We start from the raw sequence: 22,551 nt of genomic DNA on the forward strand, positions 1-22,551 counted from the left end.
AGCCTCGTTCCAGTGCTCAACTCCACTCCTTTCAAACTAATTGTAACTTATTCCTCTTGTTTTGGATGCTATCTTTTTGATATTGAAACATCATGATTTTTGGTTGTGGTATGATAAGGTTTTAATTTTTGCATTTTCAGCACTGATTTGCAAGCTCTGTCTGTGGTCTATAATTCCTCCAAATTATCCCCATCCTCTTTGCCCTATTGTTCTTTATCTTCTCTGTTGTTATGCAATACCTGTGCCTATAGTGACCCTTCAGCTTTCTGCCAGTTTCAGTTGAGTCCCTTTACACGAACATGGATGTGCCCAACCGCACATCACTCTTGCGATTCTTATGCCCAGGCTGATCCCACACCCTCCCCGTACCAAGAACAGAGTGATCATGACTTGACTTGCCTTCACCACTGCTTCAGTTTGCAGTTCCCTCTGATAAACTATCAAGTCTCACAAAAAGCCAGGTTTCTGGTACTGAGACTGGCTCTAAAGCAACGAGGGGTACGTCGGCTTCCAAAAGATCAATTGTGTTAGGGGATTCTGTAGTCCGAGGTACAGACAGACATGTCTGTGGCCAGCAGAGAAAAAGCAGAATGGTGTGTTGCTTCCCTGGTGCCAGAATCAAAGATGTCTCAGAAAGGGTGCAGAAAGTTCTCACGGGGGAGAGGGGCCAGCAAGAGGTCATTGTCCACAATGGAGCTAACGATATAGGAAGGGAAAAGGTTGAGATTCTGAAGGGGGATTACAGAGAGTTAGGCAGAAATTTGAAAAGGAGGTCCTCAAGGGTAGTAATATCTGGATTACACTCAGTGCTATGATCTAGTGAGGGCAGGAATAGGAGGATAGAGCAGATGAATGCATGGCTGAGGAGCTGGTGTATGGGAGAAGGATTCACATTTTTGGATCATTGGAATCTCTTTTGGGGTAGAAGTGATTTGTACAAGAAGGACGATTTCACCTAAATTGGAAGGGGACTAATATACTGGCAAGGGAAATTTGCTAGAATTGCTTGGGAGGATTTAAACTATTAAGTGGGCTGGTGGGACCCAGGGAGATAGTGAAGAAAGAGATCAATCTGAGACTGGTACAGTTGAGAACAGAAGTGAATCAAACAGTCAGGGCAGGCAGGGACAAGGTAGGACTAATAAATTAAACTGCATTTATTTCAATGCAAGGGGCCTAACAGGGAAGGCAGATGAACTCAAGGATGCATGGTTAGGAACATGGGACTGGGATATCATAGCAATTACAGAAACATGGCTCAGGGATGGGCAGGACTGGAGCAGAGTGTTCCAGGATACAAATGCTGCAGGAAGGATAGAAACGGAGGTAAAAGAGGAGGGGGAGTGGCATTTTTGATAAGGGATAGCATTACAGCTGTGCTGAGGGAGGATATTCCCAGAAATACATCCAGGGAAGTTATTTGGGTGGAACTGAGAAATAAGAAAGGGATGATCACCTTATTGGGATTGTATTATAGACCCCCCAATAGTCAGAGGGAAATTAAGAAACAAACTTGTAAGGAAATCTCTGCTATCTGTAAGAATAATAGGGTAGTTATGGTAGGGGAATCTAACTTTCCAAACATCGACTGGGACTGTCATAGTGTTAAAGGTTTAGATGGAGAGGAATTTCTTAAATGTGTGCAAGACAATTTTCTGATTCAGTATGTGGATGTACCTACTAGAGAAGGTGCAAAACTTGACCTACTCTTGGGAATTAAGGCAGGGCAGGTGACTGAGGTATCAGTGGGGGAGCGCTTTGAGGCCAGCGACAATAATTCTATTTGTTTTAAAATCATGATGGAAGGGGATAGATCAGATCTATAAGTTGAAGTTCAAAATTGGAGAAAGGCCAATTTTGATGGTATTAGGCAAGAACTTTCGAAAGCTGATTGGAGGCAGATGTTCGCACGTAAAGGGATGGCTGGAAAATGGGAAGCCTTCAGAAATGAGATAACAAGAATCCAGAGAAAGTATATTCCTGTCAGGGTGAAAGGGAAGACTGGTAGGTATAGGGAATGCTGGATGACTGAAGAAATTGAGGGGTTGGTTAAGAAAAAGAAGGAAGCATATGTCAGGTATAGACAGGATAGATCGAGAGAATCCTTAGAAGAGTATAAAGGAAGTAGGAGTATACTTAAGAGGGAAATCCCGAGGGCAAAAAGGGGACATGACATAGCATTGGCAAATAGAATTAAGGAGAATCCAAAGGGTTTTTACAAATATAGTAAGGACAAAAGGGTAACTAGGGAGAGAATAGGGCCCCTCAAAGATCAGCAAGGCGGCCTTTGTGTGGAGCCACAGAAAATGGGGGAGATACTAAATGAATTTTTTGCATCATTATTTATTGTGGACAAGGATATAGAAGATACAGACTGGAGGGAAATAGATGGTGACATCTTGCAAATTGTCCAGATTACAGAGGAGGAAGTGCTGGATGTCTTGAAATAGTTAAACGTGGATAAATCCCCAGGACCTGATCAGGTGTACGGAGAACTCTGTGGGAAACGAGAGAAGTGATTGCTGGGCCCCTTGCTGAGATATTTGTATCATCGATAGTCACAGGTGAGGTGCCAGAAGGCTGGAGGTTGGCAAACGTGGTGCCACTGTTTAAGAAAGGCGGTAAAGACAAGCCAGGGAACTATAGACCAGTGAGCCTGACCTCAGCGGTGGGCAAGTTGTTGGAGGGAATCCTGAGGGACAGGATGTACATGAACTTGCAAAGGCAAGGACTGATTAGGGATAGTTAACATGGCTTAGTGCTTGGGGAATCATGTGTCACTAATTTGATTGAGTTTTTTGAAGAAGTAGCAAAGAAGATTGATGAGGGCAGAGCAGTAACTGTGATCTATATGGACTTCAGTAAGGCATTCGACAAGGTTCCCCATGGGAGACTGATTAGCAAGGTTAGATCTCATGGAATAAAGGGAGAACTAGCCATTTGGATACAGAACTGACTCAAAGGTAGAAGACAGAGGGTGGTGGTGGAGGGTTGTTTTTCAGACTGGAGGCCTGTGACCAGTGGAATGCCACAAGGATCGGTGCTGGGTCCTCTACTTTTTGTCATTAACATAAATGATTTGGATGCAAGCATAACAGGTACAGTTAGTAAGTTTGCAGATGATACCAAAATTGGAGGTGTAGTGGACAGCGAAGAGGGTTTCCTCAGATTACAACAGGATCTGGACCAGATGGGCCAATGGGCTGAGAAGTGGCAGATGGAGTTTAATTCAGATAAATGCGAGGTGCTGCATTTTGGGAGAGCAAATCTTAGCAGGACTTATACACCTAATGGTAAGGTCCTAGGGAGTGTTACTGAACAAAGACACCTTGCAGTGCAGATTCATAGCTCCTTGAAAGTGGAGTCACAGGTAGATAGAATTGTAAAGAAGGCGTTTGGTATACTTTCCTTTATTGGTCAGAATATTGAGTACAGGAGTTGGGAGGTCATGTTGCATCTGTACAGGACATTAGTTAGGCCACTGTTGGAATATTGCACGCATTTCTGGTCTTCTTCCTATCTAAAAGATGTTGTGAAACTTGAAAGGGTTCAGGAAAGATTTACAAGGATTGGTTGCCAGGGTTGGAGGATTTGAGCTATAAAGAGAGGCTGAACAGGCTGGGTCTGTTTTCCCTGCAGCGTCGAAGGCTGAGGGGTGATCTTATAGAGGTTTCCAAAACTATGAGGGGCATGGATAGGATAAATAGACAAAGTCTTTTCCCTGGGGTGGAGGAGTCCAGAACTAGAGGGCATAGGTTTAGGGTGAGAGGGGAAAGATATAAAAGACACATAAGGGACAACCTTTTCACGCAGAGGGTGGTATGTGCATGGAATGAGCTGCCAGAGGATGTGGTGGAGGCTGGTACAATTGCAACATTTAAGAGGCATCTGGCTGGGTATATGAATAGGAAGGGTTTGGAGGGATACGGGCCGGGTGCTGGCAGGTGGGACTAGATTAGGTTGGGATATCTGGTCAGCATAGACGGGTTAGACCGAAAGGTCTGTTTCCATTCTGTACATCTCTATGAATATTGTGAAATGATAGTTTTGGGATAGATGGGATTATATTTTTCCTTGTGTTTCAAAATCTTTCAAATCATGCGATCTACATATAAATAGCTTGTTCCATTTTACATTAATTTATTTTGTGTGAAATACCTTTGTGTTATTGTTAAAAAATCTAAAACATTATGTGCTTGTATTTTAGTGAGAGACCACCTTCGAATTAAAACAAAGAAAAGTATGATCTATCAAGTCAGATTTCAGTCCAGTAGTACCATCAACTGGAAAAACAGTAGCTACTTACTTTTCCTTCTGTACAGATGTTTTCTGTTCAGGTGTTAGCTATCCCTATCTATTACACTGTTGTCTCTGAAATAAAAAGCTGTACCCATGAACATGAATGCTGATCTGGTGAGGTTGGTAAGTTGCTATTGCCCAGTTGCATGGATGCAGGGTCCAGGGAGGTACCATGCCCAGTGACTACAGAGGCAACTGCTGCAGTTGTGCTGGTTTCATCTCAAGTGGAGAGAATAAAATTGGCAACACAACCATGAATTCTCCTGGACTTAGTGCAGAAAACCAAAAGGTCACAAGGAATAGGAGTAGGAGCAGGCCATTTGACCCTTCTGCCTGCTCCAATATTCAATAGGGTCATGGCTGATCCCACATTCCTCCCACCTACTTTCCTGCATTTTCCCCATTACCCTTGCTTCACTTCCTGATCAACAATCTATCTACTTCAGCCTTAAATATACACAAGGACTCCGCCCTGACTACTCTCTGTGGCAAGAAATTCCAAAGATTCACAACCATCTGAAAGAAAAAATTCCTCCTCATTAAATTGTTGCCCCTTTGTTCTGAGATTATGCCCTCTGATCCTAGACTCTCTCATGATGGGAAACATCCTCTCAGCATTTCCCCTGTCAAATCCCTTAAGGATCCTATATGTTACTATGAGATCACCTCTCATTCTTCAAAACTCCAATGAGTAGAGTTCCAACCTATTTAATCTTTGCTTATCAGCCAATGCCTCCCTAACAGGATCGTCTTAACAGAGGATCCAAGTCAACACATATTCACTCAATGTTTGATGCTAAGTTTTTGACATGTTAAGTTTTTCAGTTGGGAAGGGCTAATAATATGATGGTGAGTTGGCTAATTAGAGTCATGGAGTCAAGGAGTCATACAGCATGAAAGTAGACCCTTCAATCCAACTTGTTGATACTGATTATATTCCCAAACTAAATTAATCCCACTTATCTATGTTTGTCCCACACCCTCCAAACCTTTCCTATTCAAATCAAATACTTATCCAAATTAATTGGATGACAACATAATTCCCATCACATGACTCACCATTTTAGTCAGATTGTAATACTGACAGTTTTGTAAGATGATGAATATTGTGGCTTTTTGGACACACACCGGATTTACATCATTGTGTTCACTGATATTTTTGGGAAGGAGACAGTCATGTGCTCCATCTCAAAAAGTCCCTAAATGTCTTTAAAACAGTTTAGGATGTCCTGAAGTAGTGAAAAGTGCTATACAAATGCAAACTTTTGTTTTTGGAATTAAAGAGAGAGATATGGGCCATGCGAATAAAACAGAAATTTGAGGTGGAGAATCTGTGTGACTTGTCTAATGCTGGCCATGTCCAATCTCAGTGAACTGTGAGCAATCACAGAATGTTTTAATGTGACAATTTAGATTTTCAGACCAGACAGAGAATAATGCCAGACATGCAACTGCATCAAGACTAAACACAGAATAAAATGTGTAACAAAACCAGCGAGAAGCCTAGAATGACTTAATCGGTTAATAGGTTTGGGGGAAATATGTTCATGTGTATGAAGGTGGATCAACATAGATGATTGAATGGAGAAATAAGCTCAGTGGCTTCCACTACTGGTTAGAAGTTGTCATCTGGACAAAACCTACAAAAACAGATGTGGGAACTGGGAGCCCTGTGATGGAAGGTTAACTCGTATATGACCTTAGAGGTCATTAATGTCTACAGAACTATTTTCATATCCTGGGGCTACAGCATGGTGATGATAGATGCTTTATAAAGATGTGGAATGCTATTGGCTGCATTATAAGGTAAAGATGTGCCATCAATCACAGAATGAAGCAGTACATTTTACTGACAAAACAAATTTATTTTCCTTCATTGGATCATTTACATTTCCTCATGGACCAAGGATTTAATTGAAGGCCTAGCTTAGTGAGCAAATGTCCAACAAAGACAGATGTGGATGTGGGAAGGTTGGCACAATGGTAGTGTCCCTACCTCTAGACCAAAGAAGTTCAGGCTTAAATCTCACCTGCCTCAAAGTTGTGTCATAACATTTCTGAGCAGGTTGATTTTAAGAGAATTACAACATTGAACTGGCCTTCAAGGTGATATGTTACAAATATCAATGTTTTCCTCTGGCACAGTGAATCAAAGCCTAAATTTGAACAGGAAACTTCAAAATGAAACTTCAGAGGTTCAACGAGTTAATATTAAAACATACCAGCTCAAGGAAACCAAAATCTGAAGTAATTTAAAGCATCATCATTGATTTGAAAAGCCAATGATTATCCTCCAACTATAATGGTCAATGACAGGCTAATCCCAATGGATAGCTGAAATAAAATGGCTTTTTCTTTTGCTTAGGTCTGAATTAAAACTTTGAATGTAGTAAATTAATATACTACACAGAGTTTTCAATTAAGATGCCAATTCACTGAACTATACAAAATCACACCTTACATATTTTCTTGCATTCTGAAGTTTCAGTTTATCTAATTGTTATTCATATATACTGACAGCAGCTTGCTTAAGAATCGGCAAACAGAAAAAAAAAATGCAGTTTTTAGCACAACTTTTGTCATGAAGATCCATTTAAAGAAATAGATAACACAGAGCCAGTGTCTGTGAACTACATTTGAATAAAAGCTTAATTAAAGAAAAACAGAAAATAATGGCACTCTCATGAATAATCTCAGGCTGATCAGTGATTCCTGGGACCAGTACGCTAAATACCAAGCTAAACTCTGAAGACATGGCTCCAAATCCGACAACAGTGAATTTGAAGCGTACTGAGAATAGATATGATAGTTGGACATCTTGATGTAACAGTGGCATTAGTAGTGTGCAAAAAATGTGAAGAAAGGATTAAACAGTCTGTATGTCTGAGAGATAGTTACAGGGAGCTTCACTTGGCACAAGGCTTGCTGAATCCTCAAATAGTCCAATATCAGTCACTCATCAGTAATGGGAAATCATGACAGACCTCAGACTGTCCACAGAGTCAACATGAGCCAACTCTCCAAAATGCAGTATAGAATCCAGAGGCACAAATCGCAAGCCAACACAATCCAGAATTCAATTTCAGTAAACTGATTCTCAAACTGAAATACAGTCTCAGTAGAACACTTTCGCCAAGCTCTTGTAAAAATCCATTTGGTTTACTAATAGCTTTCATGGAAGGAAATCTGCCATTCTTAACTGGTCTGGCCTACGTGTGACTCCAGACCCACAGTAACTTTTAACATCCTCTGAAATAGCCCAGCAAGTTCGTCAGCTTTTGAGCAATGAGGAATGAGCAACAAATCATTGACAGCAAAACCAAAATCCCGTGAATGAATTAAAGAAAGAGAGCAAATAGCACCTTTTTTCAGAAGGTTGCCACAAAATTTCAACATTGAAACTGACTTCAATTAAGGTCCAGTTCCTGTTGTTCATCTGAACACAGTACTGTGGAAAACTATCTCTCACTCCATTCAGAAAGGAGATTGTAACCACTTAAACATGATCAATTTCAGCAGAACAAGTTCTTGAATTTTCTATTTTGGGTGTCACGCTATAAACTTGTCATTAGATACATTAAAAATCACTTTCTGTGAATTGAGTCACATTGTGAATTGCAGAAAGTGTAAGCTTACCATTGCCTTGGGTGACAGTGGCCAGTGTGACTAATGACCCTTGCTTAACTAGTGAATTATTTCTTTAAGGGTCTTGATGTGCTGCCAGGAATTTGAAAGGAATGTTTTTAAAAAAATCTACTTAAAACAAACTGCTCTCTCTGGAGAGGACAATTTGTCACACTTTTAATGAGGCTTACTTTATGAAAACAGAAAAATGAATCACGCAGTATAATTTAAATGAAAGTTTCACCCTTATGACTGGAAAACATAGAGTTAGCCATGTGAGGCACACAGGACCAATGAGGAGAACTTCACCCCAGGAGACCATAGAAAAGAGGTTTGTTTGATGCCCTAGTCTGTTATTTATAGTATGATTTCACCCATGGCAGGATTAATTTACACCCAGCATTGGCCCTTGCTTTGGGATCTGTTTATCTGTATTGGTAGACAGACACTGGAGGTTATACGCAGCTCACTCTTAAATAAGGCTTAAATAAGGTTTAACCATTTTAAATTTTCAAGGGGGTTTGTAAAGTAGAAACAGGGAATCTCAGCATTAGGAAGGAGAACGCAAATAGCACAGACACAAGCAGAAATGAATAATTTGGTATAAGGAGATAACTTTTCACACAAAAATGTGGAATAACTTTGAGGAAAAACATTGAAGCAAAGAGTATGAGGTAGTTATGTGTACTTCTGGAAAGAGTTGTGATTGTGGAGGCTTAAGAAAGTGGTAAAATGAAAAATAACCTAGAAAAGTCTTTCCAAACCTTTATCCATCTCATATAATTCAATTCTTAGAATATTCAAAAATGCTCAACTGTATTCCTGCTACAATTGAGCTTTACTGAAGTCATTATCACTGAATCTTGAAGATTAATCTTCACAAGTAAGAGCTCTAATTCAAAAAAAAAATTCCTTTGGACCTCTGGGGGTCAAAACCTGACCCAGTAACCCACAGGTAACTGTATCAAAAGGTGTCAGATAGGGGTGGATTATTGACTCGAATACAAGGTCAGCTAAATTCTTAGCCTAAAACCAGCACTTAAGCCAAACATTTTTAGAATCTCCCATGCATTAATTTTCATTTTTTAAAAAAAGCAAATTATCAGGGCAGTGTGGCTCCAATCTAGTTACCCACTTCTTGCACCACTTTATCCCACACTCCAAGTAATCCTTGACCTCATGCAACCAAAACTGCCCACATAGCCTGAACCACTTAGTCTGAAATCTGGTATAGTCTCTGTCAAGTGGGTATCAAATGTGAGATCCATAACAACAGATATTGCTGTACACACCCAGCAGATCTGGCAGCCTCTGTGGAAGGAAAGCAAAGTTAACAAGCATAGGTAGCAAGAGATATGGGCCAAATGCAAGTAGATGGAGTTAGGTGACAGGTCAGTCATAATCTTATTGAATGGCAGAACAGACTTGAGAGGCTCCTGATTATATAGAGACCATCTAGCTCTTGGCACAAAGGAGAAAATTGCAGAGTTTGCAGTTGACACAAAGCCTGGGAGAGCTGTTGGCTATGAGGAGGACAATGTGGAAATTCAAAAGGACATTTAGCAGTTTGTTGGAGTGGATGCATACTTCGCAGACGGGGTTCAACATGGCAAAATGTGAGATGATGCACAAAGAACATGGAGAGGCAGTGTAAAATATAGTGTGCCATTCTATCAGGTGTGCAGGATCAGAGAGAACTGTCCATGTAAGTACTTAAATTGTTAGTGGTGGTAGGACATGTAGCGACAGCTATTAATAAGGCATAGAGTAACCTAGATTTCACAAAAAAGGGCAAGATTGTAAGAGGCATTCAAGAAGATATTGGATAATTATTTAAATAAAAATATTGAGCAGGGTTATGCTGAAAAGATAGATTTTGTTGCAAACGTTTTGTTCCCTGGCTAGGGAACATCATCAGTGCTATTGGAGCCTCCTGTGAAGCGCTGCTTTGATGTTTTTTCCGGTATTTATAGTGGTTTGTTCTTGCCGCTTCCGGGTGTAAGTTTCAGCTGTAGTTGTTTGTATACGGGGTCCAGGTCCTGAACAGAACAGAACCACTACAACAAGCACCCGAGCTACAAATCTTCGCACAAACTTTGAGCTGAAAAGATAAATTGACATTGTAAAATTCTCAGAAAGCCAGTGCAGACATGATGGGCCAAATAGCTCCTTCTACACTTCATTACTTCTGTGATTCTGTGACACTTGGTAACTCTGAGGATAAATGCGAACGTTAGCTTTTGAGATTCCATTTTAGCAGTGCTGACATATTAACAATGTCATGGAGATCTAGAGATATACAGGGACAGTGAGCATGGCAGTGCATGACTGATGTTAATGCTTCAGACAGACAGATATTGATCTTTAATGTGGATTTTTATCTGACAATGAGCTCTGTAGATGTCCCTTTGTTGCCGTTTAGTTCAGGTACTCAAAGAGGTCACACTAGTTTTGAAGGGGGAAACAAATTAAATCTGGACGTGCTATTATCTCATTAATTTTCATTGAGCTAATGGGACTGGAAGAGTCAGCAGAGGTACCATATAGAATATGGTCTTATTGATCTTTGGTACATTTAGGTTGATACACAGCATCTGGAAGCTAAGTATTTTTGACTTTATACTAACTTTATGGGAATATTCTCCTCGTGAAAATTTTTAATGGAAGATTAGAGACTTCTTTATAAAAGTACATTTGATTGAAACTCTAGCCAAAATGGAAATTCAATCTGATTGAACAGGCCTGAATTCCTATGTCATAGCAGAGAGCAGTACACCTGCAGCATCAGTACAGATGTTACCTCCTTCCATTACTAGCAATCATTCTTAGGGTAGTTACAGCTTAGACCGAATTGGGAGGCATGAGAAAACATAATCAAAATTACATTTTGCAGAGTGTTTCCTGATTGGAGATCATTATTTAAAAAAAAATAAAAATACACAAAGAAAGATAATGATGTGAAAATGCTACTGCAACTCATCTTTATGTGATCCTGATTCTGACATTGAGATTCATGCCTCTGGGATCCTGACTCTATCTCAAAGGCCCATTTGCATGGGATCCACTCTTTTCCAATATACATGCTTTTGCATTGTGAACATTTTTAATAGATTTCCCACCACTGTTTATTGCACAGAAACTACGAACACTCCAGTGATTCACCAAAGTTGACAACAATCCTTATAGACGATGCACAGCATGATTTACAGATACAGAGAGGAATGAGAATACAATAAAACTATGGGGGAGGTTTGAAAAACAAATATTGAACTCATTGGGAAGTTCAAAGGGAAGAATTATGTTAAATTCTCATTTTTCATGACAATAAGAATGGATTTTTATCTAAAGGAAGACTGGAGACATTTAAAAATACTCGCGAGATTTGAAAGAAGGCTGAAGATGTCCGTTTTCTGAAACATTATGTTTTAGGAATGGTTATTGAGCCGGTCTCAGAGAGAAAAGTTAAGTTGCTTAGCGCTTACAGACTTTTCATCATTGCTGATACCAAACACCAGCAAGCAGTCGTAACAATGAATATCTCGTCATTTGGTTGCACAGAACTTGAGTATTGTTGAAAAAAAAGATACATTTTGTAGAAGTTTTTCATCTTGCTCTCAGTCAGCCTTCCTGTTTTAAAATTTAAACAATGCAAGGCAGTTAACTGTCGATCTGTATTAATATGTGTATCCTCCAAGCAACACCTTTACTAACCAGTCTCCTTGTCGACAAATCAGCACTCGTCTCTCATTCAGTTGGTATTCTTGTGACAGGTCCTGATGCATACAAGGTAAAAACTTGGTCAAAATGTGTCTTTTTTCAATAACATAATGGACATTGTTAATCTTCCATTAGCTCTGTATCTGACAAAAATGAGTAATATGAATGAACAGCAACTGAAAAGCCGAAGGCACCGCATGAGAAGCAGCTGTTGGCAGCTGAAAATTGGCACAAGTCAAACGTTTCAAACTGCTGTGATCAATTAGAAAGCAAAGTCTATTGATCCCTTGATTCTGACTACAGTTAACAACTGGCCACCATCTGAACCGGGATTTTCAAAAGATCGACTAATAGTTTCTTAAAATAAAAATGATCAGCATTTAGTAATAGCAGGACTGCATTGCATTGTCTAAGATTTGATACATTTTTTAATTGCTCACAGACTAAATCCTTGTTGATTTTCCAACCTGCAGAATTTGCTCTTGATGCAAACTCAAGCTATGGTAAAAGACATCGTTTAATTACTGTTGAGGGTTTTTTTTAGCTGAAACGAGATTCTGGGAGACTTAAACATTTACCTATAACATACAAAATTGTTTTGTGAACACCGAGAGATACGCTAATGGTTTTTTGAAGAGTAACAAAGGAGAAAAATAGTTAGGGAACAGGAGCAGACTGAGCTTCACGATTTCACCCATATCAGTTTTGTATTTGGACTGAGGCTCAGGTCTATTCAAATCAGAAGTTCCCATTGCACCAATATTTCATTGTGAACAAGATCAATTCACTGCAACTGAATTCACCAAATTCATGGTCCTTGGATATTGGGCAGCAGAATCTACCAGTTCAATATTCCATTAAAAAGTGAATACTGCAACACCTCAAAACACCTCGCAAATAGTGAATTAATATAAAGCACTGTGAGATGCCCTACAGTCATATTAGAAACAATATGAATTCCAACTCTTCCTGTTAGTTATGCCGTACAGCAAATATGTTGCATGCCAGGAACAGGGAGAAAAGCCAGAAAGCATGCCCACTCTGATTGCAATTTCTTGGTATCAGCATCCAGATCAGAACTGAATTCAACTTTGCTATGATTATCCACATGATTTATTAATCTAATTGATTTGGATCGGATCTGGATTTGCTGAGATTTTTTCATCAATGTCTTCTGAAAAACAGAAACTGTCAAATGGAGGTTTCCTCTGGTCAGGACTGGATATATTTTTGATATTACAGTCATAGAGTTATCATACAATCATAGAATCCCTACAGTGTGGAAACAGGCCATTTGGCCTAACAAGTCCACATCGACCCTCAGAAGAATACCCCACCCAGACCCATTCACTTACCCTGCTGCTCTACATTTCCCTGACTAATGCACCTAACCTACATATACCTGAACACCATGGGCAATTTAGCATGGTCAATTCACCTAACCTGCATACTTTGAATTATGGGAGGAAACCGGAACACCTGGAGAAAACCCATGCATAGACGGGGAGAACGTGCAAATTCCACACAGATAGTCGCCCAAGCCTGCATCTTTGGCACTAAGAGGCAGCAGTGCTAACTACTGAGACACTGTGCTGCCCAAAAGTTATACAGCAAGCTAACAGACTCTTTGATCCAACTCATCCATATTGACAATTTTGCTGTTTGTTCACGGAATGTGACACATTATCAAGGTGGTAGCATTAGCTGTCCCTCCATAATTACACTTGAGAAGGTGGTGATGAGTTAGCTTTTTGAACTTCTGCAAAACACCCAAAGTGCTGCTCAGGAGGAAGTTCCAAGATTTTAACCAGAAATGGATATATAGTTCCAATTCAGGATGGTGTGTAAATTGGAAGAGAACTTTGAAGGGGTTGCATTCCCACTTATCCATTGCACCTCTTATTCCAGGCAGGATAGGTTACCAAGCCTTCTTTGACAGCATATTTAAATTTGTGGGCCTCTCTCGTTAACAGCATTGTGGATCTACCTATGGGATATAGATAGCAGCAGTTCAAGAAGGCTGCTCACCACCCCCTTCTCAAGGACATGTAGCGATGGGCAATAAATACTAACCTTGTCAGTAATGCCCACATTCAGGAATGTATTGAAGAAGTTGTAGTTTTGGAAGGGTGTGTCAGAGGAGTCTTGCTGAGTTATTTCAGTGCATTTTATCAATGGTACACATTGCTGCTATTATGAACTGACAGTGGAGGAAGTGAATGTTTATATGGGAAACCACATCAGCTGGTCAGTTTTGTCCATTGCACAATATTGAGCAACTCGTCAGCCTTCTTGTGAACAAAGTGCAAGGGTACCCTTATGATACCCTTCACTGCACGTCTAGCTATTCAGTCAGGTCAAAGGTCTTGTTTCATTTTGAATGCTGTATGATCCAACATTCAGGCATAGCTTTTTAATTGAATTATCAATTATTAGAGGCAAACAGAAGTTTGAATGATTCAATGCTGACCACTACTCTTGTTTACCAGTTGGGTAAACGTCAGGTAAATGTATGCCAGTGGGAACGGCCCTTAATTAGTCAATAAATAGTCCATTAATAACTTCACAACTGAGTAGCCTCACTTGGTAGCAGGACCCGCCACCCTCTGGAATTTCCCCACCACCCCCCACCCTGCCCAAATTGAATGCAGGTGGAGATGGGCAGTTACAAGGTGAAGCTCTGGGACACTACCACCCTGTCAAATTAATTTGGCTTCCTGCTTCTAGGCTCACTGCCTCTGGAACTGGAAGATTCCATTCCATGAATCAGCCAGCAGATCATGGACATCAGGAAAAAGATTTGAAAATTAACATTGTGTGTGAAGTCTTTGTTGAAGCTGAAGGATGAATAGCTTTAGAGTACTTAGGAACAGATTAAACAGAACATTTACAGATGGAGAGAACAAACACACAATGACAATTAAACATAAATACAGACACCCACACACCCACACACACATATACTAAACTTCACTGTCTCCCATACAAACACACACATTCAATCACACATAGGTATACACAGACATAGGTTCACATACACACACACAGATTCAAACACAGAAATATATATACTCTCCATTATAGGGGACTTCGTCCAAATTACCTACTCATTAACAATCTGAACAAGACACACTGGTGCCAGAGGGCTCAGGTCGCCAGACAAAAATGAATGCATGTGAGAAACAGCTACGAGGTTTCAACATAACTGGCACACAGACTCACAAGCAATGGCTCACATACATAAACAGAGGTCACACATCACTGCTGGACCCACATGTAACAATGTAATAACATTTTTCTGATATCTAAATGTAATACACATTAGGCACATGGCTTCTATTTACTTAAAGAACTCTGGTGGGTTTATTTACACCTAAATGAGCACAGACATCATGGGGTATTCCAGATGTAGTCTGTGTCCAGGGTTCCACAATGCGAGAGACTGAAGCTCCTGGTTGTGTTGTCTTCCAAGTACAGGCTCATTCTTATGTTGGGTTTTAAGGGACATCACTCTGACAGCATTAATACAACACAGCACAGTCCAACACAGTCATGAAGATTACACATTTAGTGATTAGTTTGTTTTAATTCTTGGGATGTTGTTGCACTGGCAAGGCCAGCATTGTCACTCATCTCCCGGAAGTGATGAGGAACATTCTTCTTGAATTGTTGCCCTCTGCAAAGATATTTCTGAATGGCAACAGTGAAGTGTGTGATTCTAGGGGAATTTGGAGTGAATAGTGGACACATTTACCTATTTTCCTTGCCCTTCTATATGTTTGAAGTTTGCTGGTTACTGGCAAAGATATTTTGATAAATTGCTGAGTCCCTCTATGAAATCATGTGTTAGGTAAGGGGTAAATGTAGGGGTATGGGTGGGTTGCGCTTCGGCGGGTCGGTGTGGACTTGTTGGGCCGAAGGGCCTGTTTCCACACTGTAAGTAATCCAATCTAATCTAATCTAAAGTGGTCAGGGAAGGTGAAGGTTCATATTAGACGGAGACATCTGAAAACAGGAGGAGACTGTGGCCAGTGGAGAAACACCTCAGGAAGCTGTATCCTGGGAATTTCCAATGCTGTCTTTGAACATTTGCCTGAAAATGTTTTGGAGTTACTCTTATTTTATAACCGCGATTGCAGAACAAGGCGTTCCAAGCACCACATCCAAAAAGTTGTGTTGGATTAGATTCCTGAACTGCTGAATTATGAAGGCTAGTTGAAGGGACATGAACATGCCTTTATTAATTAACCTGTAGCACAGTGTTAGAAATTCCTTTTTATCCTGACGAATCAATGTTGAAGACATACAAATGTGGTCAAAAATGACCAGAATGGAAGAAAACGTAGTCACACTTCTCAGAATCACTTTGGATTTTTTTTTTGCCAAACTGAGGACAGTAAAGTCTTCACTGTTTTTAACTGGTGTCTTTTTCCCGAGGGTTTTGGATGCTTGCTGACTGGTTTATTAGCACAGCAGGGGATCAAACTTCGGTCATACACAAAGGCAGCTCAGTTCAGCTGTTCTCACTCGAATTTTAACTTGGAACCTGATTTCACTCTCTCCAGACATGTCCAATCCTTATCCATAAAAACACTCCAGCTGATATCATCAGAAAACAGCTTCTGATTTTGTCTTTTCTGATGAATCTGGATTAGAAAAGTAAAACTCACATCTCCAGCCGCACTGCGGACTCCAGGGTAGATATTAAACTGTTACTGAGAGTGGAGACAATTGAGGCTTAACATTCTCCTTTTCTGAAGGTTGCTTTTTTTAATGAGAGAACTTGTCACTGCAAGATTCCCCATTCTGATAACATCTGGCAGAGAATTTGAGACCCAGAGGATAAGTGGTAGCACAGACTAATCACTCTGCTGTTGCAGCAGAGTATGTAGCAGGCAGTCTTCTCATTTTTCCTGCATAACCTAGGGTCTTAGGATTTGACTGAGATGGAATGCTATTTCATTTGCCTTTGAGTTAAGAAGCCATCTTGGTAAAGGGAATGAAGCATAGGGCAGGAGCGGCTATGGCTGAGCCCCTTCACTATCAATTAAAATTGACTCATTTAAGATTTCCCTGGGCACTTTGTCAACATATCACCAACATGAATACAAAAGGTAGAGTCTTGGGGAGTGTTGCTGAACAGAGAGACTGGGGATGCAGGTGCATAGTTCCTTGAAAGTTGAGCTTCGGGTAGACAGGGTAGTGAAGAAAGAGTTTGGCACGCTTGCCTTCATTGTTCAGTGGATTGAGTATAGGAGTTGGGATGTCATGTTAAGGTTATACAGGACATTGTTTAGGCCACTTTTAGGATATTGCATTCAATTCTGGTCTCCCTGTTACAGGAAAGATGATATTAAACTTCAAAGTGTTGAGAAAAGATGTGCAACGATGTTGCCAGGGTGGGAGAGGCTGAATAGGCTGGGGCTATGTTCCCCTCCCTTTGGAGGCTGAGGGGTGAGGGGTGACCTTATAGAGGTTTATAAAATCATGAGGGAGATGGATAAGATAAATAGCCAAGATCTTTTTCCAGGATAGGGGAGTCCAAAATGAGAGGGCATAGGTTTAAGGTGCGAAGGGAAAGATGTAAAAGGGACCTAAGTGGTATGTGTACAGAATGAACTACCAGAAGAAGTGGTGGAGGCTGGTACAAATACAATTCAAAAGGCATCTGAATGAGTATATGAATAAGAAAGATTTCGAGGGAAATGGGCCAAATGTTCACTTTATATATAAATGATCTAGATGAAGATCATGGGGGCATTCTGGCGAAGTTTGCCGATGATACAAAGTTAGGTGGACAGGCAGATAGTACGGAGGAGGTGGGGAGGCTACAGTAAGATTTAGACAGTTTGGAAGAATGGCTCAAGAAATGGCTGATGAAATTCAATGTGAGCAAATGCAAGGTCTTGCACTTTGGAAAAAGAACACAAGCATGGACTACTTTACAAATGGTGAGAAAATTCATAAAGCCAAAGTACAAAGAGATCTGGGAGTGCAGGATTCTCTAAAGGTTGACTTGCAGACTGATTCCGTGTTTAAGAAAGCGAATGTGATGTCATTTATTTCAAGACGGTTAGAATGTAAAAGCAGTGATGTGCTACTGAGACTTTATAAAGCTCTTGTTAGGCCCCTTCAGAATAATGCGTCCAGTTTTGGGCCCCACACCTCAGAAAGGACACACTGGTACTGGAGCGTGTCCAGCGGAGATTCACACGGATGATCCCGGGAATGGTAGGCTGAATATATGATAAACGGCTGAGGATCCTGGGATTGTACTCATTGGAGTTTAGAAAGTTGAGGGGAGATCTAATAGAAACTTACAAGATACTGCATGGCTTAGAAAGGGTGGACACTGGGAAATTACTTCCATCTGGTGGGGATACTAGGACTGGTGGGCACAGCCTTAGAATTAGAGGGGGCCAATTTAGAATGGAAATGAGGAGCCACTTCTTCAGCCAGAGAGTGGTGGGCCTGTGGAATTCACTGCCACGGGGCACAGTGGAGGATGTCATGTTAAATGTCTTCAAGGCAGAGATTGATACATTTTTAATCTCACAAGGAATTAAGAGCTAAGGGTAGAGTGTGGGTAAATGGAATTGAAATGCCCATTAGCTATGATTAAATGGTGGAGTGGACTTGATGGGCCGAATGGCCTACTTCCACTCCTATTTCTTATCGTCTCATGATCTTAAATGGGACTAGGTTAGTTTAGGACATCTGGTTGGCATGGACGAGTTGGACTGAAGGATCTGTGTCCATGCTGTGCAGCCCTAGAACTCTATTTCTCCTAGAAATTCTTGAAAAACTACATGTAAAATGAGTGAGGTCTTTGATGGGTTACCCAACAGTATATTCTGTTCCTTAGATAGATTTGGTACACACATTGTTCCAGTAATAGTCATCTTAATTGAGGAATAACTACACAGGTGTTTATTTTGACATTTCATTTTCGGAATGAGAACAATATGTTTTTTCAAATAATTCCTGAAATGTTGCTGACCGAATGAGTAGTCGGAGTAGGTGATCCCAGAATGAGAGAGGTGGTTGCAGGGTGCAGAGCTGGGTTGGTTAACTGCTTGGATTTCCAGCGCCACCTCCAAACTTTGAAAATAAAATGTGGAACATAAATGATCTCTCCGACGCTCACCCTCACACCCTTTTACCACCAAGACACTTACCCCACGTGGTAGTTCAGTGGTTATCACTGCTGCCTTACAGTATCAGGAATCTGGGCTCGAATCCTGAGTCGAGTTTGCACATTCCCCTTCTGTCTGTGTGGTTTTCACTGGCTACTCTGGTTTCCCCCCATAGTCCAAAGATGAGCAGGTTAGATGGATTGGCCATGCTAAATTGTCCTGTAATAGTCAGGATGTGCAGGCTGTGTGGATTTACTATGGTAAATGTGGGAGTATGAGGATAGGGTCAGGGAGTTGCTCTTGGGAGAGTCAGTGCAGACTTCATGGGCCAAATGGCCTCCATGTGCACCATAGGCTTGTAAAGCTGCACCAACCAATGATGCCTCAAACTTTATATCTGTCCCTGAAGCCATAATTTAAACGTTAGTTTTGAAATTCCAGAGGATAGAGTCATAGAGTCATAGAGATATATGGTATGGAAACAGACCCTTCGGTCCAACCCATCCATTCCAACTGGATATCCCAACCCAATCTAGTCCCACCTGACAGCACCCGGCCCATATCTCTCCAATCCTTTCCTATCATATACCCATGCAAATGCCTTGTAAATGTTGCAATTGTACCAGCCAGTACCACTTTCTCTGCAGCTCAGTCCATAGACGTACGACCCTCTGAATGAAAAAGTTGCCTCTTAGGCCTCTTTTATATCTTTTCCCTCTCACCTTAAATCTATGCCCTCTAATTCTGGACTCATCGACCTCAGGGAAAAGACTTTGTCTATTTACCCTATCCTTGCTCCTCACGATTTTGTAAACCTCTATAAGGTCACCTCTTAGCCTCCGACGCTCCAGGGAAAACAGCTCCAACCTGTTCAGCCTCTTCCTATAGCTCAACTCCTCCAACCCTGGCAACATCCTTGTAAACCTTTTCTGAACCCTTTCAAGTTTTACAACATCCTTTGGATGTGAAGGAGACCAGAATTGCACGCAATATTCCAACAGTGGCCTAACTAATGTCCTGTACAGATGCAACACGACTTCCCAACTCATGTACACAATATTCTGACCAATAAAAGAAAGCATACTAAACGCCTTCTTCACTATCCTATCTACCTGCGACTCCACTTTCAAGGAGCTACGAATCTGCACTCCAAGGTCTCTTTGTTCAGCAACACTCCCAGGACCTTACCATTAAGTGTATAAGTCCTGCTAAAATTTGCTTTCCCAAAATGCAGCACCTCACATTTATCTGAATTAAACTCCATCTGCCACTTCTCAGTCCATTGGCCCATCTGGACAAGATCCTGTTGTAATCTGAGGTATCCTTCTTCGCTGTCTACTACACCTCCAATTTTGGTGTCATCTACAAACTTACCAACTGTACCTCTTATGCTCACATCCAAATTATTTGTGTAAATGACCCTCCACCACCACACTCTATCTTTTATCTTTGAACCAGTTCTGTATCCAAATGGTCAGTTCTCCCTGTATTTCATGAGATCTAACCTTGCTAACCAGTCTCCCATGGGGAACCTTGTCGAACGCCTTACCTAAGTCTATATAGATCACAGCTACCACTCTGCCCTCATCAATCCTCTTTGCTACTTCTTCAAAAAACTCAATCAAGTTTGTGAGACATGATTTCCCATGCACAAAGCCATGTTGACTCTCTCTAATCAGTCCTTGCCATTCCAAATATATGTACATCCTGTCCCTCAGGATTCCCTCCAACCACTTGGCCACCACCGACATCAGGCTCACTGGTCTATAGTTCCCTGGTTTGTCCTTACTACCTTTCTTAAATAGTGTCACCACGTTAGCCAACCTCCAATCTTCCGGCACCTCACCTGTGACTATCGATGATACAAATATCTCAACAAGAGACCCAGCAATCACTTCTCTCACTTCCCACAGAGTTCTCGGGTACACCTGATCAGGTCCTGGGCATTTATCCACTTTTATGCATATCAAGACATCCAGCACTTCCTCCTCTGTAATATGGACCTTTTGCAAGGTGTCATCATCTATTTTCCTACAGTCTATATCTTCCATATCCTTTTCCACAGTATATACTGATGCAAAATACTCATTTAGTATCTCCTCCATTTTCTGTGGTTCCACACAAAGGCCGCCTTGGTGATCTTTGAGGGGCTCTTTTCTCTCCCTAGTTACCCTTTTGTCCTTAATATATTTGTAAAATCCCTTTGGATTCTCTTTAATTCTATTTGCCAAAGCTATCTCATGTTCCCTTTTTGCCCTCCTGATTTCCCTGTTAAGTGTACTCCTACTGCCTTCATATTCTTCTAAGGATTCACCCTGTCTATCCTGTCTATACCTGACATATGCTTCCTTCTCTTTCTTAACCAAACCCTCAACTTCTTTAGTTGAATAATGTGGTGCTGGAAAAACACAGCAGGTCAGGCAGCATCCGAGGAGCAGGAGAATTGACGTTTCGGGCATAAGCCCTTCTTCAGGAATGTGGCTGGTGTGCCAAGCGGGCTGAAATAAAAGGTAGATGGGGAGGGAATTTGGGGGAGGGGCGCTGGGAATATGATAGGTGGAAGGAGGTGAGGGTGAAGGTGATAGGCCGGAGAGGGAGGTTGGCGCGGAGAGGTCGGGAAGAAGATTGCAGGTCAAGAGGGTGGTGCTGAATCTGGGGGTTGGGACTGAGATAAGGTGGGTGGAGGGGAAATGAGGAAGCTGGAGAAATCTACATTCATCCTGTGTGGTTGGAGGGTTCCTAGGTGGAAGATGAGGTGCTCTTCCTCCAGGCATCATGTGGTCAGGGTCTGGCGATGGAGGAGGTCAAGGACCTGCATGTCCTTGGCGGAGTGGGAGGGGGAGTTAAAGTGTTCAGCCACGGGGAAATTGGGTTGGTTGGTGCGGGTGTCCCAGAGATGTTCCCTGAAACATTCCGCAAGTAGGCTAGGAAGTACACAAGAGGTCTAGGAAGGGGAGGGAGCAGTCTGAGGTGGTCCAGGTAAATTTGAGGTCGGGGTGGAAGGTGTTAGTAAAGTGGATGAACTGTTTAACCTCCTCATGGGAGCACGAGGTAGCGCCAATACAATAGCGCCAATATCTCCTCCCTCCCCTTCCTGGACCTCTCCATTTCTATCTCGGGCGACCGACTCAACACAGACATTTACTACAAACTGACCGACTCCCACAGCTACCTAGATTACACCTCCTCCCACCCTGCCCCCTGTGAAAATGCCATCCCATGTTCCCATTTCCTTCGCCTTCACCAAATCTGCTCCCAGGAGGACCAATTCCACTACCGAACAACCCAAATGGCCTCCTCCTTCAAAGACCGCAATTTCCCCTCCGATGTGGTCGACGATGCTCTCCACCGCATCTCCTCCACTTCCCGCACCTCTGCCCTTGAACCCCACCCCTCCAATCGCCACCAGGACAGAACCCCACTGGTCTTCACCTTCCACCACACCAACCTCTGGATACATTGTATCATTTTCCATCATTTCTGCCAACTCATCTTCCGCCTATGAACCCTCCAACCACACGGGATGAATATAGATTTCTCCAGCTTCCTCATTTCCCCTCTCCCCACCTTATCTCAGTCCCAACCCCCGGATTCAGCACCGCCCTCTTGACCTGCTAGCTTCTTCCCGACCTCTTCACCCCACCCCCTCTCCGGCCTACCACCCTCACCCTCACCCTCACCTCCCTCCACCTATCGTATTCCCAGTTCCCCTCTTCCAAATTCCCTCCCCCCTACCTTTTACCTCAACCTGCTTGGCATACCAGCCTCATTCCTG

The sequence above is a fragment of the Hemiscyllium ocellatum genome, chromosome 29 (assembly GCF_020745735.1).
Source record: "Hemiscyllium ocellatum isolate sHemOce1 chromosome 29, sHemOce1.pat.X.cur, whole genome shotgun sequence".
Taxonomy (NCBI): domain Eukaryota; kingdom Metazoa; phylum Chordata; class Chondrichthyes; order Orectolobiformes; family Hemiscylliidae; genus Hemiscyllium; species Hemiscyllium ocellatum.